The sequence below is a fragment of the Struthio camelus genome, chromosome W (genome assembly GCF_040807025.1).
Source record: "Struthio camelus isolate bStrCam1 chromosome W, bStrCam1.hap1, whole genome shotgun sequence".
In the NCBI taxonomy this organism is placed as follows: domain Eukaryota; kingdom Metazoa; phylum Chordata; class Aves; order Struthioniformes; family Struthionidae; genus Struthio; species Struthio camelus.
Window position 1 is genome coordinate 11285350 of NC_090981.1, and position 23688 is coordinate 11309037.

Here is a 23688-nt window from a genome sequence, read left to right on the forward strand (position 1 = left end):
GAGGGAGGGAGAGGCAGGGAGAGGGTCCAGACGTGAAGGAGGGAGAGGGAGGGAGATGGTCCAGGGGAGAGGGAGGGGAGAGGAGGAAGAGGGTCCAGGCAAGAGGGAGGGAGAGGGCGGGAGAGGGTCCAGACGAGAAGGAGGGAGAGGGAGGAAGAGGGTCCAGACGAGAGGGAGGGAGAGGGCGGGAAGAGGCTGAAGGGGAGAGGGAGGGAGAGGGAGGGAGAGGGTCCAGAGGAGAAGGGAGGGAGAGGGAGGGAGAGGGTCCAGGCAGGAGGGAGGGAGAGGGCAGGAGAGGGTCCAGGGGAGAGGGAGGGAGAGGAATGGAGAAGGTCCAGGCGAGAGGGAGGGAGAGGAAAGGAGAGGGGCCAGGCGAGAGGGAGGGAGAGGGAGGCAGACGGAGGGAGATGGAGGGAGAGGGTCCAGACGAGAGGGAGGGAGAGGAGTGGAGAGGTCCAGGGGAGAGGGAGGGAGAGGGAGGGAGTGGGTCCAGACGAGAAGGAGGGAGAGGGAGGCAGCGGGAGGGAGAGGGAGAGAGAGGGTCCAGACGAGAAGGAGGGAGAGGGAGGCAGAGGGAGGGAGAGGGAGGGAGAGGGAGGGAGAGGGTCCAGACGAGAGGGAGGGAGAGGAAGGGAGAGGCTGCAGGGGACAGGAAGGGAGAGGCAGGGAGAGGGTGCAGGTGAGAGGGAGGGAGTGGGTAAAGGAGAAAAGGAGGGAGAGGGAGAGAGAGGGTGCAGGCGAGAGGGAGGCAGAGGGAGGAGAGGGAGGGAGAGGGTCCAGACGAGGGGGGAGGGAGAGGAATGGAGAGGGCCCGAGGGAAATGGAGGGAGAGGGAGGGAGAGGGGAGGGAAGAGGGTGCAGACGGAGAGGGAGGGAGAGGGCGGGAGAGGCTGCAGGGGAGAGGGAGGAGAGGCAGGGAGAGGGTCCAGACGTGAAGAGGGAGAGGGAGGGAGAGGGTCCAGGGGAGAGGGAGGGAGAGGGAGAAAGAGGGTCCAGGCAAGAGGGAGGGAGAGGGCGGGAGAGGGTCCAGGCGAGAAGGAGGGAGAGGGAGGGAGAGGGTCCAGGCGAGAGGGGAGGGAGAGGGCGGGAGAGTTTCCAGGGGAGAGGGAGGGAGAGTGAGAGAGAGGGTCCAGACGAGAGGGAAGGGAGAGGGAGGCAGCGGGAGGGAGAGGGAGAGAGAGGGTCCAGACGAGAGGGAGGGAGAGGGAGGCAGAGGGAGGGAGAGGGAGGGAGAGGGTCCAGGAGAGAGGGAGGGAGAGGAATGGAGAGGGTCCAGGCGAGAGGGAGGGAGAAGGAGGGAGAGGGTCCAGACGAGAGGGAGGGAGAGGGAGGGAGAGGGTCCAGACGAGAGGGAGGGAGAGGGTGCAGACGGAGGGAGAGGGAGGGAGAGGGTCCAGACGAGAGGGAGGGAGAGGGCGGGAGAGTTTCCAGGGGAGAGGGAGGGAGAGGGAGGAGAGGGTCCAGACGAGAGGGAGGGAGAGGGTGGCAGACGGAGGGAGAGGGAGGGAGAGGGTCCAGACGAGAGGGAGGGAGTGGGAGGCAGACGGAGGGAGAGGGAGAGAGAGGGAGGGAGAGAGAGCCAGACGAGAGGGAGGGAGAGGAATGGAGAAGGTCAGGCGAGAGGGGAGGGGAGTGGAAAGGAGAGGGGCCAGGCGAGAGGGAGGGAGAGGGAGGCAGACGGAGGGAGAGGGAGGGAGAGGGAGGGAGAGGGAGCCAGACGAGAGGGAGGGAGAGGATTGGGGAAGGTCCAGGCGAGAGGGAGGGAGAGGAAAGGAGAGGGTCCAGGCGAGAGGGAGGGAGAGGGAGGGAGCTGATCCAGAGGAGAGGGAGGGAGTGGAAAGGAGAGGGGCCTGGCGAGTGGGCGGGAGAGGGAGGCAGACGGAGGGAGAGGGAGGGAGAGGGTCCAGACGAGAGGGAGGGAGAGGAATGGAGAGGGTCCGAGGGAAATGGAGGGAGAGGGAGGGAGAGGGCGGGGAGAGGGTCCAGGGGAGAGGGAGGGAGAGGGAGGGAGAGGGTCCAGGCGAGAGGGAGGGAGAGGAAAGGAGAGGGTCCAGGCGAGAGGGAGGGAGAGGAATGGAGAAGGTCCAGGCGAGAGGGAGGGGGAGGAAAGGAGAGGGGCCAGGCGAGAGGGAGGGAGAGGGAGGCAGACGGAGGGAGAGGGAGGGAGAGGGTCCAGGCGAGAGGGAGGGAGAGGGATGTAGACGGAGGGAGAGGGAGGGAGAGGGTCCAGACGAGGGGGAGGAGAGGAATGGAGAGGGTCCGAGGGAAGGGAGGGAGAGGGAGGGAGAGGGTCCAGGCGAGAGGGAGGAGAGGGAGGGAGAGCGTCCAGACGAGGGGGGAGGGAGGGGAATGGAGAGGGTCCGAGGGAAATGGAGGGAGAGGGAGGGAGAGGGAGGAAGAGGGTCCAGACGAGAGGGAGGGAGAGGGCGGGAGAGGGTCCAGGGGAGAGGGAGGGAGAGGGAGGGAGAGGGTCCAGACGAGAAGGAGGGAGAGGGAGGGAGAGGGTCCAGGCGAGAGGGAGGGAGAGGGCGGGAGAGGGTCCGGGGGAGAGGGAGGGAGAGGGCGGGAGAGGGTCCAGACGAGAAGGAGGGAGAGGGTGGCAGACGGAGGGAGAGGGAGGGAGAGGGTCCAGGCGAGAGGGAGGGAGAGGGAGCCAGACGGAGGGAGAGGGAGGGAGAGGGAGGGAGAGGGAGCCAGACGAGAGGGAGGGAGAGGAATGGAGAAGGTCCAGGCGAGAGTGAGGGAGAGGAAAGGAGAGGGGCCAGGCGAGAGGGAGGGAGAGGGAGGCAGACGGGAGGGAGAGGGAGGGAGAGGGTCCAGGCGAGAGGGAGGGAGAGGGAGGTAGACGGAGGGAGAGAGAGGGAGAGGGTCCAGGAGGGAGGGAGGGAGAGGAAGGGAGAGGCTGCAGGGAGAGGAAGGGAGAGGCAGGGAGAGGGTGCAGGTGAGAGGGAGGGAGTGGGTAAAGGAGAAAAGGGAAGGAGAGGGAGAGAGAGGGTGCAGGCGAGAGGGAGGCAGAGGGAGGAGAGGGAGGGAGAGGGTCCAGGCGAGGGGGGAGGGAGAGGAATGGAGAGGGTCCGAGGGAAATGGAGGGAGAGGCTGCAGGGGAGAGGGAGGGAGAGGCAGGGAGAGGTCCAGACGTGAAGGAGGGAGAGGGAGGGAGAGGGTCCAGGGGAGAGGGAGGGAGAGGGGAGGAAGAGGGTCCAGGCAAGAGGGAGGGAGAGGGCGGGAGAGGGTCCAGACGACAAGGAAGGGAGAGGGAGGGAGAGGGTCCAGGCGAGAGGGAGGGAGAGGGCGGGAGAGTTTCCAGGGGAGAGGGAGGGAGAGTGAGAGAGAGGGTCCAGACGAGAGGGAAGGGAGAGGGAGGCAGCGGGAGGGAGAGGGAGAGAGAGGGTCCAGACGAGAAGGAGGGAGAGGGAGGCAGAGGAGGGAGAGGGAGGGAGAGGGTCCAGGAGAGAGGGAGGGAGAGGAATGGAGAGGGTCCAGGCGAGAGGGAGGGAGAAGAAGGGAGAGGGTCCAGGAGAGAGGGAGGGAGAGGGAGGGAGACGGTCCAGACGAGAGGGAGGGAGAGGGTGGTAGACGGAGGGAGAGGGAGGGAGAGGGTCCAGACGAGAGGGAGGGAGAGGGAGGCAGACGGAGGGAGAGGGAGGGAGAGGGAGGGAGAGGGAGCCAGACGAGAGGGAGGGAGAGGAATGGAGAAGGTCCAGGCGAGAGGGAGGGAGAGGAAAGGAGAGGGTCCAGGCGAGAGGGAGGGAGAGGGAGGGAGATGATCCAGAGGAGAGGGAGGGAGAGGAAAGGAGAGGGGCCTGGCGAGCGGGCGGGAGAGGGAGGCAGACGGAGGGAGAGGGAGAGAGAGGGTCCAGACGAGAGGGAGGGAGAGGGAGGCAGACGGAGGGAGAGGGAGGGAGAGGGTCCAGACGAGAGGGAGGGAGAGGAATGGAGAGGGTCCGAGGGAAATGGAGGGAGAGGGAGGGAGAGGGCGGGAGAGGGTCCAGGGGAGAGTGAGGGAGAGGGTCCAGACGAGAGGGAGGGAGAGGAATGGAGAGGGTCCGAGGGAAATGGAGGGAGAGGGAGGGAGAGGGCGGGAGAGGGTCCAGACGACAAGGAGGGAGAGGGAGGGAGAGGGTCCAGGGAGAGGGAGGGAGAGGAATGGAGAGGGTCCAGGCGAGAGGGAGGGAGAAGGAGGGAGAGGGGTCCAGGCGAGAGGGAGGGAGAGGGCGAGAGAGGGTCCGGGGGAGAGGGAGGGAGAGGGTCCAGACGAGAAGGAGGGAGAGGGAGGGAGAGGGTCCAGGCGAGAGGGAGGGAGAGGAATGGAGAGGGTCCAGGCGAGAGGGAGGGAGAAGGAGGGAGAGGGTCCAGACGAGAGGGAGGGAGAGGGAGGGAGAGGGGGGGAGAGGCAGGCAGAGGGTCCGAGGGAGAGGGAGGGAGAGGAAGGGAGAGGGTTCGAGGGAAATGGAGGGAGGGGGAGGAGAGGGTGCCGGAGAGAGGGAGGGAGCGGAAGGAGAGGGTCTAGGCGAGAGGGAGGGAGAGGGACAGAGAGGGTCCAGGGGAGAGGGAGGGAGAGGGAGAAAAGAGGGTCCAGGCGACAGGGAAGGAGAGGGCGGGAGAGGTTCCAGCCGAGAGGAAGGGAGAGGGAGGAAGAGGGAGGGAGAGGGAGGGAGAGGGTACAGGAGAGAGGGAGGGAGCGGGAGGGAGAGGGTCCAGGCGAGAGGGAGGGAGTGGGACAGAGAGGGTCCAGGGGAGAGGGAGGGAGAGGGAGGGAGAGAGTCCAGACGAGAAGGAGGGAGAGGGAGGCAGAGGGAGGGAGAGGGAGGGGAGAGGTTCCAGGCGAGAGGGAGGGAGAGGAAGGTAGAGGGTCCGAGGGTCCGAGGGAAATGGGGGGAGAGGGAGGGAGCGGGAGGAAAAGGGTCCAGACGAGAGGGAGGGAGAGGGCGGGAGAGGTTCCAGGGGAGAGGGAGGGAGAGGGAGGAAGAGGATCCAGGCGAGAGGGAGGGAGAAGGAGGGAGAGCGTCCAGGAGAGAGGGAAGGAGAGGGAGGGAGAGAGTCCAGACGAGAAGGAGGGGAGAGGGAGGGAGAGGGAGCCAGAACGAGAGGGAGGGAGAGGGCGGGGAGAGGGTCCAGCGGGAGGGAGGGAGAGGGTCCAGACGAGAAGGAGGGAGAGGGAGGGAGAGGGTCCAGGCGAGAGGGAGGGAGAGGGCGGGAGAGGGTCCGGGGGAGAGGGAGGGAGAGGGAGGGAGAGGGTCCAGAGGAGAAGGAGGGGAGAGGGAGGGAGAGGGTCCAGGCGAGAGGGAGGGAGAGGGAGGCAGAGGGAGGCAGAGGGAGGGAGAGGGTCCAGACGAGAGGGAGGGAGAGGGAGGGAGAGGGTCCAGACGAGAAGGAGGGAGAGGGAGGGAGAGGGTCCAGGCGAGAGGGAGGGAGAGGGGAGGGAGAGGGTCCCAGACGAGAAGGAGGGAGAGGGAGGGAGAGGGTCCAGGCGAGAGGGAGGGAGAGGGCGGGAGAGGGTCCGGGGGAGAGGGAGGGAGAGGGAGGGAGAGGGTCCAGACGAGAAGGAGGGAGAGGGAGGGAGAGGGTGCAGACGAGAGGGAGGGAGAGGAATGGAGAGGGTCCAGGCGAGAGGGAGGGAGAAGGAGGGAGAGGGTCCAGACGAGAGGGAGGAGAGGGAGGCAGAGGGGGGGAGAGGCAGGGAGAGGGTCCGAGGGAGAGTGAGGGAGAGGAAGGGTGAGGCTCCAGGCGACAGGGAGGGAGATGGATAGAGAGGGTCCAGTGGAGAAGGAGGGAGAGGGACAGAGAGGTTCCAGGCGAGAGGGAGGGGAGGGAGGTAGAGGGTCCAGGACAGAGGGAGAGAGAGGGAAGGAGAGGGTCCAGACGAGAGGGAGGGGAGAGGGACAGAGAGGTTCCCGGCGAGAGTGGGGGAGAGGGTGGGAGAGTTCCAGGAGAGAGGGAGGGAGAGGGTACAGGCGAGAGGGAGGGAGAGGGCGGGAGAAGGACCTCGGGAGAGAGACGGAGAGGGAGGGAGAGGATCCAGGGGAGAGGGAAGGAGATGATCCAGATAAGAGGGCGGGAGAGGGAGGGAGAGGGAGGGAGAGGGTCCGAGGGACAGGGAGGGAGAGGGCGGGAGAGGGTCCCAGGCGAGAGGGAGGGAGAGGGAGGGAGATAATCCAGAGGAGAGGGAGGGAGAGGAAAGGAGAGGGTCCAGGCGAGAGGGAGGGAGAGGGTCCGAGGGACAGGGAGGGAGAGGGAGGGAGATGATCCAGAGGAGAGGGAGGGAGAGGAAAGGAGAGGGGCCAGGCGAGAGGGCGGGAGAGGGAGGCAGACGGAGGGAGAGGGAGAGAGAGGGTCCAGGCGAGAGGGAGGGAGAGGAATGGAGAGGGTCCAGGCAAGAGGGAGGGAGAAGGAGGGAGAGGGTCCAGACGAGAAGGAGGGAGAGGGAGGCAGCAGGAGGGAGACGGACAGAGAGGGTCCAGACGAGAAGGAGGGAGAGGGAGCAGAGGGAGGGAGAGGGAGGGAGAGGGTCCAGGCGAGAGGGAGGGAGAGGAATGGAGAGGGTCCAGGCGAGAGGGAGGGAGAAGGAGGGAGAGGGTCCAGACGAGAGGGAGGGAGAGGGAGGGAGAGGGGGGGAGAGGCAGGGAGATGGTCCGAGGGAGAGGGAGGGAGAGGAATGGAGAGGGTTCGAGGGGAAATGGAGGGAGGGGGAGGAGAGGGTGCAGGAGAGAGGGAGGGAGCGGGAGGGAGAGGGTCTATGCGAGAGGGAGGGAGAGGGACAGAGAGGGTTCAGGGAAGAGGGAGAAAGAGGGTCCAGGCGACAGGGAAGGAGAGGGCGGGAGAGGTTCCAGCCGAGAGGAAGGGAGAGGGAGGAAGGGGGAGGGAGAGGGACAGAGAGGGTGCAGGAGAGAGGGAAGGAGAGGGAGGGAGAGAGTCCAGACGAGAAGGAGGGAGAGGGAGGCAGAGGGAGGGAGAGGGAGGGAGAGGGTCCAGGCGAGAGGGAGGGAGAGGAATGGAGAGGGCACGAGGGGAAATGGAGGGAGAGAGAGGGACAGGGAGGAAGAGGGTCCAGACGAGAGGGAGGGAGAGGGCGGGAGAGGCTGAAGGGGAGAGGGAGGAAGAGGGAGGGAGAGGGTCCAGACGAGAAGGAGGGAGAGGGAGGGAGAGGGTCCAGGCGAGAGGGAGGGAGAGGGCAGGAGAGGGTCCAAGGGAAAGGGAGAGAGAGGAATGGAGAAGGGCCAGGGGAGAGGGAGGGAGAGGAAAGGAGAGGGGCCAGGCGAGAGGGAGGGCGAGGGAGGCAGACGGAGGGAGATGGAGGGAGAGGGTCCAGACGAGAGGGAGGGAGAGGAGTGGAGAGGGTCCAGGGGAGAGGGAGGGAGAGTGAGAGAGAGGGTCCAGACGAGAGGGAAGGGAGAGGGAGGCAGCGGGAGGGAGAGGGAGAGAGAGGGGTCCAGACGAGAAGGAGGGAGAGGGAGGCAGAGGGAGGCAGAGGGAGGGAGAGGGTCCAGGAGAGAGGGAGGGAGAAGGAGGGAGAGGGTCCAGACGAGAGGGAGGGAGAGGGAGGGAGTGGGTCCAGACGAGAAGGAGGGAGAGGGAGGCAGCGGGAGGGAGAGGGAGAGAGAGGGTCCAGACGAGAAGGAGGGAGAGGGAGGCAGAGGGAGGGAGAGGGAGGGAGAGGGAGGGAGAGGGTCCCAGACGAGAGGGAGGGAGAGGAAGGGAGAGGCTGCAGGGGACAGGGAAGGGAGAGGCAGGGAGAGGGTGCAGGTGAGAGGGAGGGAGTGGGTAAAGGAGAAAAGGAGGGAGAGGGAGAGAGAGGGGTGCAGGCGAGAGGGAGGCAGAGGGAGGAGAGGGAGGGAGAGGGTCCAGGGCGAGGGGGGAGGGAGAGGAATGGAGAGGGTCCGAGGGAAATGGAGGGAGAGGGAGGGAGAGGGAGGGAGAGGGTGCAGACGAGAGGGAGGGAGAGGGCGGGAGAGGCTGCAGGGAGAGGGAGGGAAGAGGCAGGGAGAGGGTCCAGACGTGAAGGAGGGAGAGGGAGGGAGAGGGTCCAGGGGAGAGGGAGGGAGAGGGAGGAAGAGGGTCCAGGCAAGAGGGAGGGAGAGGGCGGGAGAGGGTCCAGACGAGAAGGAGGGAGAGGGAGGAAGAGGGTCCAGACGAGAGGGAAGGGAGAGGGCGGGAGAGGCTGAAGGGGAGAGGGAGGGAGAGGGAGGGAGAGGGTCCAGACGAGAAGGAGGGAGAGGGAGGGAGAGGGTCCAGGCAGGAGGGAGGGAGAGGGCAGGAGAGGGTCCAGGGGAGAGGGAGGGAGAGGAATGGAGAAGGGCCAGGGGAGAGGGAGGGAGAGGAAAGGAGAGGGGCCAGGCGAGAGGGAGGGAGAGGGAGGCAGACGGAGGGAGATGGAGGGAGAGGGTCAAGACGAGAGGGAGGGAGAGGAGTGGAGAGGGTCCAGGGGAGAAGGAGGGAGAGGGAGGGAGTGGGTCCAGACGAGAAGGAGGGAGAGGGAGGCAGCGGGAGGGAGAGGGAGAGAGAGGGTCCAGACGAGAAGGAGGGAGAGGGAGGCAGAGGGAGGGAGAGGGAGGGAGAGGGGCGGGAGAGGGTCCGGGGAGAGGGAGGGAGAGGAAGGGAGAGGCTGCAGGGGACAGGGAAGGGAGAGGCAGGGAGAGGGTGCAGGTGAGAGGGAGGGAGTGGGTAAAGGAGAAAAGGAGGGAGAGGGAGAGAGAGGGTGCAGGCGAGAGGGAGGCAGAGGGAAGAGAGGGAGGGAGAGGGTCCAGGCGAGGGGGGAGGGAGAGGAATGGAGAGGGCCCGAGGGAAATGGAGGGAGAGGGAGGGAGAGGGAGGAAGAGGGTGCAGACGAGAGGGAGGGAGAGGGCGGGAGAGGCTGCAGGGGAGAGGGAGGGAGAGGCAGGGAGAGGGTCCAGATGTGAAGGAGGGAGAGGGAGGGAGAGGGTCCAGGGGAGGAGGGAGGGAGAGGGGAGAAAGAGGGTCCAGGCAAGAGGGAGGGAGAGGGCGGGAGAGGGTCCAGACGAGAAGGAGGGAGAGGGAGGGAGAGGGTCCAGGCGAGAGGGAGGGAGAGGGCGGGAGAGTTTCCAGGGGAGAGGGAGGGAGAGTGAGAGAGAGGGTTCCAGACGAGAGGGAAGGGAGAGGGAGGCAGCGGGAGGGAGAGGGAGAGAGAGGGTCCAGACGAGAAGGAGGGAGAGGGAGGCAGAGGGAGGGAGAGGGAGGGAGAGGGTCCAGGAGAGAGGGAGGAGAAGGAATGGAGAGGGTCCAGGCGAGAGGGAGGGAGAAGGAGGGAGAGGGTCCAGACGAGAGGGAGGGAGAGGGAGGGGAGAGGGTCCAGACGAGAGGGAGGGAGAGGGTGGCAGACGGAGGGAGAGGGAGGGAGAGGGTCCAGACGAGAGGGAAGGGAGTGGGAGGCAGACGGAGGGAGAGGGAGAGAGAGGGAGGGAGAGAGAGCCAGACGAGAGGGAGGGAGAGGAATGGAGAAGGTCCAGGCGAGAGGGAGGGAGAGGAAAGGAGAGGGGCCAGGCGAGAGGGAGGGAGAGGGAGGCAGACGGAGGGAGAGGGAGGGAGAGGGTCCAGGCGAGAGGGAGGGAGAGGGATGTAGACGGAGGGAGAGGGAGGGAGAGGGTCCAGACGAGGGGGAGGGAGAGGAATGGAGAGGGTCCGAGGGAAAGGGAGGGAGAGGGAGGGAGAGGGTCCAGGCGAGAGGGAGGAGAGGGAGGGAGAGGGTCCAGACGAGGGGGGAGGGAGTGGAATGGAGAGGGTCCGAGGGAAATGGAGGGAGAGGGAGGAAGAGGGAGGGAGAGGGTCCAGACGAGAGAGAGGGAGAGGGCGGGAGAGGGTCCAGGGGAGAGGGAGGGAGAGTGAGAGAGAGGGTCCAGACGAGAGGGAAGGGAGAGGGAGGCAGCGGGAGGGAGAGGGAGGGAGAGGGTCCAGGGGAGAGGGAGGGAGAGGGAGAAAGAGGGTCCAGGCAAGAGGGAGGGAGAGGGCGGGAGAGGGTCCAGACGAGAAGGAGGGAGAGGGAGGGAGAGGGTCCAGGCGAGAGGGAGGGAGAGGGCGGGAGAGTTTCCAGGGGAGAGGGAGGGAGAGTGAGAGAGAGGGTCCAGACGAGAGGGAAGGGAGAGGGAGGCAGCGGGAGGGAGAGGGAGAGAGAGGGTCCAGACGAGAAGGAGGGAGAGGGAGGCAGAGGGAGGGAGAGGGAGGGAGAGGGTCCAGGAGAGAGGGGAGGGAGAGGAATGGAGAGGGTCCAGGCGAGAGGGAGGGAGAAGGAGGGAGAGGGTCCAGACGAGAGGGAGGGAGAGGGAGGGAGAGGGTCCAGACGAGAGGGAGGGAGAGGGTGGCAGACGGAGGGAGAGGGAGGGAGAGGGTCCAGACGAGAGGGAGGGAGTGGGAGGCAGACGGAGGGGAGAGGGGAGAGAGAGGGAGGGAGAGAGAGCCAGACGAGAGGGAGGGAGAGGAATGGAGAAGGTCCAGGCGAGAGGGAGGGAGAGGAAAGGAGAGGGGCCAGGCGAGAGGGAGGGAGAGGGAGGCAGACGGAGGGAGAGGGAGGGAGAGGGTCCAGGCGAGAGGGAGGGAGAGGGATGTAGACGGGAGGGTGAGGGAGGGAGAGGGTCCAGACGAGGGGGAGGGAGAGGAATGGAGAGGGTCCGAGGGAAAGGAGGGAGAGGGAGGGGAGAGGGTCCAGGCGAGAGGGAGGAGAGGGAGGGAGAGGGTCCAGACGAGGGGGGAGGGAGTGGAATGGAGAGGGTCCGAGGGAAATGGAGGGAGAGGGAGGAAGAGGGAGGGAGAGGGTTCAGACGAGAGAGAGAGGGAGAGGGCGGAGAGGGTCCAGGGAGAGGGAGGGAGAGTGAGAGAGAGGGTCCAGACGAGAGGGAAGGGAGAGGGAGGCAGCGGGAGGGAGAGGGTCCAGGCGAGAGGGGAGGGAGAAGGAGGGAGAGGGTCCAGACGAGAGGGGATGGAGAGGGAGGGAGACGGTCCAGACGAGAGGGAGGGAGAGGGAGGCAGACGGAGGAGAGGGAGGGAGAGGGTCCAGACGAGAGGGAGGGAGAGGGGAGGCAGACGGAGGGAGAGGGAGGGAGAGGGAGGGAGAGGGAGCCAGACGAGAGGGAGGGAGAGGAATGGAGAAGGTCCAGGCGAGAGGGAGGGAGAGGAAAGGAGAGGGTCCAGGCGAGAGGGAGGGAGAGGGAGGGAGATGATCCAGAGGAGAGGGAGGGAGAGGAAAGGAGAGGGGCCTGGCGAGCGGGCGGGAGAGGGAGGCAGGACGGAGGGAGAGGGAGAGAGAGGGTCCAGACGAGAGGGAGGGAGAGGGAGGCAGACGGAGGGAGAGGGAGGGAGAGGGTCCAGACGAGAGGGAGGGAGAGGAATGGAGAGGGTCCGAGGGAAATGGAGGGAGAGGGAGGGTGAGGGCGGGAGAGGGTCCAGGGGAGAGGGAGGGAGAGGGAGGGAGAGGGTCCAGGCGAGAGGGAGGGAGAGGAAAGGAGAGGGTCCAGGCGAGAGGGAGGGAGAGGAATGGAGAAGGTCCAGGCGAGAGGGAGGGGGAGGAAAGGAGAGGGGCCAGGCGAGAGGGAGGGAGAGGGAGGCAGACGGAGGGAGAGGGAGGGAGAGGGTCCAGGCGAGAGGGAGGGAGAGGGATGTAGACGGAGGGAGAGGGAGGGAGAGGGTCCAGACGAGGGGGAGGGAGAGGAATGGAGAGGGTCCGAGGGAAAGGGAGGGAGAGGGAGGGAGAGGGTCCAGGCGAGAGGGAGGAGAGGGAGGGAGAGGGTCCAGACGAGGGGGGAGGGAGTGGAATGGAGAGGGTCCGAGGGAAATGGAGGGAGAGGGAGGGAGAGGGAGGAAGAGGGTCCAGACGAGAGGGAGGGAGAGGGCGGGAGAGGGTCCAGGGGAGAGGGAGGGAGAGGGAGGGAGAGGGTCCAGACGAGAAGGAGGTAGAGGGAGGGAGAGGGTCCAGGCGAGAGGGAGGGAGAGGGCGGGAGAGGGTCCGGGGGAGAGGGAGGGAGAGGGAGGGAGAGGGTCCAGACGAGAAGGGAGAGGGTGGCAGACGGAGGGAGAGGGAGGGAGAGGGTCCAGACGAGAGGGAGGGAGAGGGAGGCAGACGGAGGGAGAGGGAGGGAGAGGGAGGGAGAGGGAGGGAGAGGGAGCCAGACGAGAGGGAGGGAGAGGAATGGAGAAGGTCCAGGCGAGAGGGAGGGAGAGGAAAGGAGAGGGGCCAGGCGAGAGGGAGGGAGAGGGAGGCAGACGGAGGTAGAGGGAGGGAGAGGGTCCAGGCGAGAGGGAGGGAGAGGGAGGTAGACGGAGGGAGAGGGAGGGAGAGGGTCCAGGAGAGAGGGAGGGAGAGGAAGGGAGAGGCTGCAGGGGAGAGGAAGGGAGAGACAGGGAGAGGGTGCAGGTGAGAGGGAGGGAGTGGGTAAAGGAAAAAAGGAAGGAGAGGGAGAGAGAGGGTGCAGGCGAGAGGGAGGCAGAGGGAGGAGAGGGAGGGAGAGGGTCCAGGCGAGGGGGGAGGGAGAGGAATGGAGAGGGTCCGAGGGAAATGGAGGGAGAGGGAGGGAGAGGCTGCAGGGGAGAGGGAGGGAGAGGCAGGGAGAGGGTCCAGACGTGAAGGAGGGAGAGGGAGGGAGAGGGTCCAGGGGAGAGGGAGGGAGAGGGAGGAAGAGGGTCCAGGCAAGAGGGAGGGAGAGGGCGGGAGAGGGTCCAGACGACAAGGAGGGAGAGGGAGGGAGAGGGTCCAGGCGAGAGGGAGGGAGAGGGCGGGAGAGTTTCCAGGGGAGAGGGAGGGATAGTGAGAGAGAGGGTCCAGACGAGAGGGAAGGGAGAGGGAGGCAGCGGGAGGGAGAGGGAGAGAGAGGGTCCAGACGAGAAGGAGGGAGAGGGAGGCAGAGGGAGGGAGAGGGAGGGAGAGGGTCCAGGAGAGAGGGAGGGAGAGGAATGGAGAGGGTCCAGGCGAGAGGGAGGGAGAAGGAGGGAGAGGGTCCAGACGAGAGGGAGGGAGAGGGAGGCAGACGGAGGGAGAGGGAGGGAGAGGGAGGGAGAGGGAGGGAGAGGGAGCCAGACGAGAGGGAGGGAGGGGAATGGAGAAGGTCCAGGCGAGAGGGAGGGAGAGGGAGGGAGATGATCCAGAGGAGAGGGAGGGAGAGGAAAGGAGAGGGTCCTGGCGAGCGGGCGGGAGAGGGAGGCAGACGGAGGGAGCGGGAGGGAGAGGGTCCAGACGAGAGGGAGGGAGAGGGAGGCAGACGGAGGGAGAGGGAGGGAGAGGGTCCAGACGAGAGGGAGGGAGAGGAATGGAGAGGGTCCGAGGGAAATGGAGGGAGAGGGAGGGAGAGGGCGGGAGAGGGTCCAGGGGAGAGGGAGGGAGAGGCAGGGAGAGGGTCCGAGGGAGAGTGAGGGAGAGGAAGGGTGAGGCTCCAGGCGACAGGGAGGGAAATGGATAGAGAGGGTCCAGTGGAGAAGGAGGGAGAGGGACAGAGAGGTTCCAGGCGAGAGGGAGGGGAGGGAGGTAGAGGGTCCAGGACAGAGGGAGAGAGAGGGAAGGAGAGGGGCCAGACGAGAGGGAGGGAGAGGGAGGCAGACGGAGGGAGAGTGAGGGAGAGGGTCCAGACGAGAGGGAGGGAGAGGGAGGGAGAGGCTGCAGGGGAGAGGGGGGAGAGGCAGGGAGAGGGTGCAGGTGAGAGGGAGGGAGTGGGTAAAGGAGAAAAGGAGGGAGAGGGAGAGAGAGGGTGCAGGCGAGAGGGAGGCAGAGGGAGGAGAGGGAGGGAGAGGGTCCAGACGAGGGGGGAGGGAGAGGAATGGAGAGGGTCCGAGGGAAATGGAGGGAGAGGGAGGGAGAGGGAGGAAGAGGGTCCAGACGAGAGGGAGGGAGAGGGCGGGAGAGGGTCCAGGGGAGAGGGAGGGAGAGGGAGGGAGAGGGTCCAGACGAGAAGGAGGGAGAGGGAGGGAGAGGGTCCAGGCGAGAGGGAGGGAGAGGGCGGGAGAGGGTCCAGGGGAGAGGGAGGGAGAGGGTCCAGGGGAGAGGGAGGGAGAGGGAGGGAGAGGGTCCAGGCGAGAGGGAGGGAGAGGAATGGAGAGGGTCCAGGCGAGAGGGAGGGAGAAGGAGGGAGAGGGTCCAGACGAGAGGGAGGGAGAGGGAGGGAGAGGGGGGGAGAGGCAGGCAGAGGGTCCGAGGGAGAGGGAGGGAGAGGAAGGGAGAGGGTTCGAGGGAAATGGAGGGAGGGGGAGGAGAGGGTGCCGGAGAGAGGGAGGGAGCGGGAAGGAGAGGGTCTAGGCGAGAGGGAGGGAGAGGGACAGAGAGGGTCCAGGGGAGAGGGAGGGAGAGGGAGAAAGAGGGTCCAGGCGACAGGGAAGGAGAGGGCGGGAGAGGTTCCAGCCGAGAGGAAGGGAGAGGGAGGAAGAGGGAGGGAGAGGGAGGGAGAGGGTACAGGAGAGAGGGAGGGAGCGGGAGGGAGAGGGTCCAGGGGAGAGGGAGGGAGTGGGACAGAGAGGGTCCAGGGGAGAGGGAGGGAGAGGGAGAAAGAGGGTCCAGGCGAGAGGGAAGGAGAGGGCGGGAGAGGTTCCAGCCGAGAGGAAGGGAGATGGAGGAAGAGGGAGGGAGAGGGACAGAGAGGGTACAGGAGAGAGGGAAGGAGAGGGAGGGAGAGAGTCCAGACGAGAAGGAGGGAGAGGGAGGAAGAGGGAGCCAGACGAGAGGGAGGGAGAGGGCGGGAGAGGGTCCAGCGGCGAGGGAGGGAGAGGAAGGGAGAGGGTCCAGACGAGAAGGAGGGAGAGGGAGGGAGAGGGTCCAGGCGAGAGGGAGGGAGAGGGCGGGAGAGGGTCCGGGGGAGAGGGAGGGAGAGGGAGGGAGAGGGTCCAGAGGAGAAGGAGGGAGAGGAAGGCAGCGGGAGGGAGAGGGAGAGAGAGGTTCCAGACGAGAGGGAGGGAGAGGGTCCAGACGAGAGGGAGGGAGAGGAATGGAGAGGGTCCGAGGGAAATGGAGGGAGAGGGAGGGAGAGGGCGGGAGAGGGTCCAGGGGAGAGGGAGGGAGAGTGAGAGAGAGGGTCCAGACGAGAAGGAGGGCGAGGGAGGCAGAGGGAGGGAGAGGGAGGGAGAGGGTCCAGGAGAGAGGGAGGGAGAGGAATGGAGAGGGTCCAGGCGAGAGGGAGGGAGAGGGTGGCAGACGGAGGGAGAGGGAGGGAGAGGGTCCAGACGAGAGGGAGGGAGAGGGAGGCAGACGGAGGGAGAGGGAGGGAGAGGGAAGGAGAGGGAGCAAGACGAGAGGGAGGGAGAGGAAAGGAGAGGGGCCAGGCGAGAGGGAGGGAGAGGGAGGCAGACGGAGGGAGAGGGAGGGAGAGGGTCCAGACGAGAGGGAGGGAGAGGGAGGGAGAGGCTGCAGGGGAGAGGGGGGAGAGGCAGGGAGAGGGTGCAGGTGAGAGGGAGGGAGTGGGTAAAGGAGAAAAGGAGGGAGAGGGAGAGAGAGGGTGCAGGCGAGAGGGAGGCAGAGGGAGGAGAGGGAGGGAGAGGGTCCAGGCGAGGGGGGAGGGAGAGGAATGGAGAGGGTCCGAGGGAAATGGAGGGAGAGGGAAGGAGAGGGAGGAAGAGGGTCCAGACGAGAGGGAGGGAGAGGGCGGGAGAGGGTCCAGGGGAGAGGGAGGGAGAGGGAGGGAGAGGGTCCAGACGAGAAGGAGGGAGAGGGAGGGAGAGGGTCCAGGCGAGAGGGAGGGAGAGGGCGGGAGAGGGTCCAGGCAAGAGGGAGGGAGAGGGCGGGAGAGGGTCCAGACGACAAGGAGGGAGAGGGAGGGAGAGGGTCCAGGCGAGAGGGAGGGAGAGGGCGGGAGAGTTTCCAGGGGAGAGGGAGGGAGAGTGAGAGAGAGGGTCCAGACGAGAGGGAAGGGAGAGGGAGGCAGCGGGAGGGAGAGGGAGAGAGAGGGTCCAGACGAGAAGGAGGGAGAGGGAGGCAGAGGGAGGGAGAGGGAGGGAGAGGGTCCAGGAGAGAGGGAGGGAGAGGAATGGAGAGGGTCCAGGCGAGAGGGAGGGAGAAGGAGGGAGAGGGTCCAGGAGAGAGGGAGGGAGAGGGAGGGAGACGGTCCAGACGAGAGGGAGGGAGAGGGTGGTAGACGGAGGGAGAGGGAGGGAGAGGGTCCAGACGAGAGGGAGGGAGAGGGAGGCAGACGGAGGGAGAGGGAGGGAGAGGGAGGGAGAGGGAGCCAGACGAGAGGGAGGGAGAGGAATGGAGAAGGTCCAGGCGAGAGGGAGGGAGAGGAAAGGAGAGGGTCCAGGCGAGAGGGAGGGAGAGGGAGGGAGATGATCCAGAGGAGAGGGAGGGAGAGGAAAGGAGAGGGGCCTGGCGAGCGGGCGGGAGAGGGAGGCAGACGGAGGGAGAGGGAGAGAGAGGGTCCAGACGAGAGGGAGGGAGAGGGAGGCAGACGGAGGGAGAGGGAGGGAGAGGGTCCAGACGAGAGGGAGGGAGAGGAATGGAGAGGGTCCGAGGGAAATGGAGGGAGAGGGAGGGAGAGGGCGGGAGAGGGTCCAGGGGAGAGTGAGGGAGAGGGTCCAGACGAGAGGGAGGGAGAGGAATGGAGAGGGTCCGAGGGAAATGGAGGGAGAGGGAGGGAGAGGGCGGGAGAGGGTCCAGGGGAGAGGGAGGGAGAGGGAGGGAGAGGGTCCAGGCGAGAGGGAGGGAGAGGAATGGAGAGGGTCCAGGCGAGAGGGAGGGAGAAGGAGGGAGAGGGTCCAGGCGAGAGGGAGGGAGAGGGCGAGAGAGGGTCCGGGGGAGAGGGAGGGAGAGGGTCCAGACGAGAAGGAGGGAGAGGGAGGGAGAGGGTCCAGGCGAGAGGGAGGGAGAGGAATGGAGAGGGTCCAGGCGAGAGGGAGGGAGAAGGAGGGAGAGGGTCCAGACGAGAGGGAGGGAGAGGGAGGGAGAGGGGGGGAGAGGCAGGCAGAGGGTCCGAGGGAGAGGGAGGGAGAGGAAGGGAGAGGGTTCGAGGGAAATGGAGGGAGGGGGAGGAGAGGGTGCCGGAGAGAGGGAGGGAGCGGGAAGGAGAGGGTCTAGGCGAGAGGGAGGGAGAGGGACAGAGAGGGTCCAGGGGAGAGGGAGGGAGAGGGAGAAAGAGGGTCCAGGCGACAGGGAAGGAGAGGGCGGGAGAGGTTCCAGCCGAGAGGAAGGGAGAGGGAGGAAGAGGGAGGGAGAGGGAGGGAGAGGGTACAGGAGAGAGGGAGGGAGCGGGAGGGAGAGGGTCCAGGGGAGAGGGAGGGAGTGGGACAGAGAGGGTCCAGGGGAGAGGGAGGGAGAGGGAGAAAGAGGGTCCAGGCGAGAGGGAAGGAGAGGGCGGGAGAGGTTCCAGCCGAGAGGAAGGGTGATGGAGGAAGAGGGAGGGAGAGGGACAGAGAGGGTACAGGAGAGAGGGAAGGAGAGGGAGGGAGAGAGTCCAGACGAGAAGGAGGGAGAGGGAGGAAGAGGGAGGGAGAGGGAGGGAGAGGTTCCAGGCGAGAGGGAGGGAGAGGAAGGTAGAGGGTCCGAGGGTCCGAGGGAAATGGAGGGAGAGGGAGGGAGCGGGAGGAAAAGGGTCCAGACGAGAGGGAGGGAGAGGGCGGGAGAGGTTCCAGGGGAGAGGGAGGGAGAGGGAGGAAGAGGATCCAGGCGAGAGGGAGGGAGAAGGAGGGAGAGCGTCCAGGAGAGAGGGAAGGAGAGGGAGGGAGAGAGTCCAGACGAGAAGGAGGGAGAGGGAGGGAGAGGGAGCCAGACGAGAGGGAGGGAGAGGGCGGGAGAGGGTCCAGCGGCGAGGGAGGGAGAGGAAGGGAGAGGGTCCAGACGAGAAGGAGGGAGAGGGAGGGAGAGGGTCCAGGCGAGAGGGAGGGAGAGGGCGGGAGAGGGTCCGGGGGAGAGGGAGGGAGAGGGAGGGAGAGGGTCCAGAGGAGAAGGAGGGAGAGGGAGGGAGAGGGTCCAGGCGAGAGGGAGGGAGAGGGAGGCAGAGGGAGGCAGAGGGAGGGAGAGGGTCCAGACGAGAGGGAGGGAGAGGGAGGGAGAGGGTCCAGACGAGAAGGAGGGAGAGGGAGGGAGAGGGTCCAGGGGAGAGGGAGGGAGAGGGAGGGAGAGGGTCCAGACGAGAAGGAGGGAGAGGGAGGGAGAGGGTCCAGGCGAGAGGGAGGGAGAGGGCGGGAGAGTGTCCGGGGGAGAGGGAGGGAGAGGGAGGGAGAGGGTCCAGACGAGAAGGAGGGAGAGGGAGAGAGAGGGTCCAGACGAGAAGGAGGGAGAGGGAGGCAGAGGGAGGTAGACGGAGGGAGAGGGAGGGAGAGGGTCCAGGAGGGAGGGAGGGAGAGGAAGGGAGAGGCTGCAGGGGAGAGGAAGGGAGAGGCAGGGAGAGGGTGCAGGTGAGAGGGAGGGAGTGGGTAAAGGAGAAATGGAGGGAGAGGGAGAGAGAGGGTGCAGGCGAGAGGGAGGCAGAGGGAGGAGAGGGAGGGAGAGGGTCCAGGCGAGGGGGGAGGGAGAGGAATGGAGAGGGTCCGAGGGAAATGGAGGGAGAGGGAGGGAGAGGGAGGGAGAGGGTGCAGACGAGAGGGAGGGAGAGGGCGGGAGAGGCTGCAGGGGAGAGGGAGGGAGAGGCAGGGAGAGGGTCCAGACGTGAAGGAGGGAGAGGGAGGGAGATGGTCCAGGGGAGAGGGAGGGAGAGGGAGGAAGAGGGTCCAGGCAAGAGGGAGGGAGAGGGCGGGAGAGGGTCCAGACGAGAAGGAGGGAGAGGGAGGAAGAGGGTCCAGACGAGAGGGAGGGAGAGGGCGGGAGAGGCTGAAGGGGAGAGGGAGGGAGAGGGAGGGAGAGGGTCCAGACGAGAAGGAGGGAGAGGGAGGGAGAGGGTCCAGGCAGGAGGGAGGGAGAGGGCAGGAGAGGGTCCAGGGGAGAGGGAGGGAGAGGAATGGAGAAGGTCCAGGCGAGAGGGAGGGAGAGGAAAGGAGAGGGGCCAGGCGAGAGGGAGGGAGAGGGAGGCAGACGGAGGGAGATGGAGGGAGAGGGTCCAGACGAGAGGGAGGGAGAGGAGTGGAGAGGGTCCAGGGGAGAGGGAGGGAGAGGGAGGGAGTGGGTCCAGACGAGAAGGAGGGAGAGGGAGGGAGAGGGAGCCAGACGAGAGGGAGGGAGAGGGCGGGAGAGGGTCCAGCGGCGAGGGAGGGAGAGGAAGGGAGAGGGTCCAGACGAGAAGGAGGGAGAGGGAGGGAGAGGGTCCAGGCGAGAGGGAGGGAGAGGGCGGGAGAGGGTCCGGGGGAGAGGGAGGGAGAGGGAGGGAGAGGGTCCAGAGGAGAAGGAGGGAGAGGGAGGGAGAGGGTCCAGGCGAGAGGGAGGGAGAGGGAGGCAGAGGGAGGCAGAGGGAGGGAGAGGGTCCAGACGAGAGGGAGGGAGAGGGAGGGAGAGGGTCCAGACGAGAAGGAGGGAGAGGGAGGGAGAGGGTCCAGGGGAGAGGGAGGGAGAGGGAGGGAGAGGGTCCAGACGAGAAGGAGGGAGAGGGAGGGAGAGGGTCCAGGCGAGAGGGAGGGAGAGGGCGGGAGAGTGTCCGGGGGAGAGGGAGGGAGAGGGAGGGAGAGGGTCCAGACGAGAAGGAGGGAGAGGGAGAGAGAGGGTCCAGACGAGAAGGAGGGAGAGGGAGGCAGAGGGAGGGAGAGGGAGGGAGAGGGAGGGAGAGGGTCCAGACGAGAGGGAGGGAGAGGAAGGGAGAGGCTGCAGGGGACAGGAAGGGAGAGGCAGGGAGAGGGTGCAGGTGAGAGGGAGGGAGTGGGTAAAGGAGAAATGGAGGGAGAGGGAGAGAGAGGGTGCAGGCGAGAGGGAGGCAGAGGGAGGAGAGGGAGGGAGAGGGTCCAGGCGAGGGGGGAGGGAGAGGAATGGAGAGGGTCCGAGGGAAATGGAGGGAGAGGGAGGGAGAGGGAGGGAGAGGGTGCAGACGAGAGGGAGGGAGAGGGCCGGAGAGGCTGCAGGGGAGAGGGAGGGAGAGGCAGGGAGAGGGTCCAGACGTGAAGGAGGGAGAGGGAGGGAGATGGTCCAGGGGAGAGGGAGGGAGAGGGAGGAAGAGGGTCCAGGCAAGAGGGAGGGAGAGGGCGGGAGAGGGTCCAGACGAGAAGGAGGGAGAGGGAGGAAGAGGGTCCAGACGAGAGGGAGGGAGAGGGCGGGAGAGGCTGAAGGGGAGAGGGAGGGAGAGGGAGGGAGAGGGTCCAGAGGAGAAGGAGGGAGAGGGAGGGAGAGGGTCCAGGCAGGAGGGAGGGAGAGGGCAGGAGAGGGTCCAGGGGAGAGGGAGGGAGAGGAATGGAGAAGGTCCAGGCGAGAGGGAGGGAGAGGAAAGGAGAGGGGCCAGGCGAGAGGGAGGGAGAGGGAGGCAGACGGAGGGAGATGGAGGGAGAGGGTCCAGACGAGAGGGAGGGAGAGGAGTGGAGAGGGTCCAGGGGAGAGGGAGGGAGAGGGAGGGAGTGGGTCCAGACGAGAAGGAGGGAGAGGGAGGCAGCGGGAGGGAGAGGGAGAGAGAGGGTCCAGACGAGAAGGAGGGAGAGGGAGGCAGAGGGAGGGAGAGGGAGGGAGAGGGAGGGAGAGGGTCCAGACGAGAGGGAGGGAGAGGAAGGGAGAGGCTGCAGGGGACAGGAAGGGAGAGGCAGGGAGAGGGTGCAGGTGAGAGGGAGGGAGTGGGTAAAGGAGAAAAGGAGGGAGAGGGAGAGAGAGGGTGCAGGCGAGAGGGAGGCAGAGGGAGGAGAGGGAGGGAGAGGGTCCAGACGAGGGGGGAGGGAGAGGAATGGAGAGGGCCCGAGGGAAATGGAGGGAGAGGGAGGGAGAGGGAGGAAGAGGGTGCAGACGAGAGGGAGGGAGAGGGCGGGAGAGGCTGCAGGGGAGAGGGAGGGAGAGGCAGGGAGAGGGTCCAGACGTGAAGGAGGGAGAGGGAGGGAGAGGGTCCAGGGGAGAGGGAGGGAGAGGGAGAAAGAGGGTCCAGGCAAGAGGGAGGGAGAGGGCGGGAGAGGGTCCAGGCGAGAAGGAGGGAGAGGGAGGGAGAGGGTCCAGGCGAGAGGGAGGGAGAGGGCGGGAGAGTTTCCAGGGGAGAGGGAGGGAGAGTGAGAGAGAGGGTCCAGACGAGAGGGAAGGGAGAGGGAGGCAGCGGGAGGGAGAGGGAGAGAGAGGGTCCAGACGAGAGGGAGGGAGAGGGAGGCAGAGGGAGGGAGAGGGAGGGAGAGGGTCCAGGAGAGAGGGAGGGAGAGGAATGGAGAGGGTCCAGGCGAGAGGGAGGGAGAAGGAGGGAGAGGGTCCAGACGAGAGGGAGGGAGAGGGAGGGAGAGGGTCCAGACGAGAGGGAGGGAGAGGGTGGCAGACGGAGGGAGAGGGAGGGAGAGGGTCCAGACGAGAGGGAGGGAGAGGGCGGGAGAGTTTCCAGGGGAGAGGGAGGGAGAGGGAGGGAGAGGGTCCAGACGAGAGGGAGGGAGAGGGTGGCAGACGGAGGGAGAGGGAGGGAGAGGGTCCAGACGAGAGGGAGGGAGTGGGAGGCAGACGGAGGGAGAGGGAGAGAGAGGGAGGGAGAGAGAGCCAGACGAGAGGGAGGGAGAGGAATGGAGAAGGTCCAGGCGAGAGGGAGGGAGTGGAAAGGAGAGGGGCCAGGCGAGAGGGAGGGAGAGGGAGGCAGACGGAGGGAGAGGGAGGGAGAGGGAGGGAGAGGGAGCCAGACGAGAGGGAGGGAGAGGAATGGAGAAGGTCCAGGCGAGAGGGAGGGAGAGGAAAGGAGAGGGTCCAGGCGAGAGGGAGGGAGAGGGAGGGAGCTGATCCAGAGGAGAGGGAGGGAGAGGAAAGGAGAGGGGCCTGGCGAGTGGGCGGGAGAGGGAGGCAGACGGAGGGAGAGGGAGGGAGAGGGTCCAGACGAGAGGGAGGGAGAGGAATGGAGAGGGTCCGAGGGAAATGGAGGGAGAGGGAGGGAGAGGGCGGGAGAGGGTCCAGGGGAGAGGGAGGGAGAGGGAGGGAGAGGGTCCAGGCGAGAGGGAGGGAGAGGAAAGGAGAGGGTCCAGGCGAGAGGGAGGGAGAGGAATGGAGAAGGTCCAGGCAAGAGGGAGGGGGAGGAAAGGAGAGGGGCCAGGCGAGAGGGAGGGAGAGGGAGGCAGACGGAGGGAGAGGGAGGGAGAGGGTCCAGGCGAGAGGGAGGGAGAGGGATGTAGACGGAGGGAGAGGGAGGGAGAGGGTCCAGACGAGGGGGAGGGAGAGGAATGGAGAGGGTCCGAGGGAAAGGGAGGGAGAGGGAGGGAGAGGGTCCAGGCGAGAGGGAGGAGAGGGAGGGAGAGCGTCCAGACGAGGGGGGAGGGAGTGGAATGGAGAGGGTCCGAGGGAAATGGAGGGAGAGGGAGGGAGAGGGAGGAAGAGGGTCCAGACGAGAGGGAGGGAGAGGGCGGGAGAGGGTCCAGGGGAGAGGGAGGGAGAGGGAGGGAGAGGGTCCAGACGAGAAGGAGGGAGAGGGAGGGAGAGGGTCCAGGCGAGAGGGAGGGAGAGGGCGGGAGAGGGTCCGGGGGAGAGGGAGGGAGAGGGCGGGAGAGGGTCCAGACGAGAAGGAGGGAGAGGGTGGCAGACGGAGGGAGAGGGAGGGAGAGGGTCCAGGCGAGAGGGAGGGAGAGGGAGCCAGACGGAGGGAGAGGGAGGGAGAGGGAGGGAGAGGGAGCCAGACGAGAGGGAGGGAGAGGAATGGAGAAGGTCCAGGCGAGAGTGAGGGAGAGGAAAGGAGAGGGGCCAGGCGAGAGGGAGGGAGAGGGAGGCAGACGGAGGGAGAGGGAGGGAGAGGGTCCAGGCGAGAGGGAGGGAGAGGGAGGTAGACGGAGGGAGAGAGAGGGAGAGGGTCCAGGAGGGAGGGAGGGAGAGGAAGGGAGAGGCTGCAGGGGAGAGGAAGGGAGAGGCAGGGAGAGGGTGCAGGTGAGAGGGAGGGAGTGGGTAAAGGAGAAAAGGAAGGAGAGGGAGAGAGAGGGTGCAGGCGAGAGGGAGGCAGAGGGAGGAGAGGGAGGGAGAGGGTCCAGGCGAGGGGGGAGGGAGAGGAATGGAGAGGGTCCGAGGGAAATGGAGGGAGAGGCTGCAGGGGAGAGGGAGGGAGAGGCAGGGAGAGGGTCCAGACGTGAAGGAGGGAGAGGGAGGGAGAGGGTCCAGGGGAGAGGGAGGGAGAGGGAGGAAGAGGGTCCAGGCAAGAGGGAGGGAGAGGGCGGGAGAGGGTCCAGACGACAAGGAGGGAGAGGGAGGGAGAGGGTCCAGGCGAGAGGGAGGGAGAGGGCGGGAGAGTTTCCAGGGGAGAGGGAGGGAGAGTGAGAGAGAGGGTCCAGACGAGAGGGAAGGGAGAGGGAGGCAGCGGGAGGGAGAGGGAGAGAGAGGGTCCAGACGAGAAGGAGGGAGAGGGAGGCAGAGGGAGGGAGAGGGAGGGAGAGGGTCCAGGAGAGAGGGAGGGAGAGGAATGGAGAGGGTCCAGGCGAGAGGGAGGGAGAAGAAGGGAGAGGGTCCAGGAGAGAGGGAGGGAGAGGGAGGGAGACGGTCCAGACGAGAGGGAGGGAGAGGGTGGTAGACGGAGGGAGAGGGAGGGAGAGGGTCCAGACGAGAGGGAGGGAGAGGGAGGCAGACGGAGGGAGAGGGAGGGAGAGGGAGGGAGAGGGAGCCAGACGAGAGGGAGGGAGAGGAATGGAGAAGGTCCAGGCGAGAGGGAGGGAGAGGAAAGGAGAGGGTCCAGGCGAGAGGGAGGGAGAGGGAGGGAGATGATCCAGAGGAGAGGGAGGGAGAGGAAA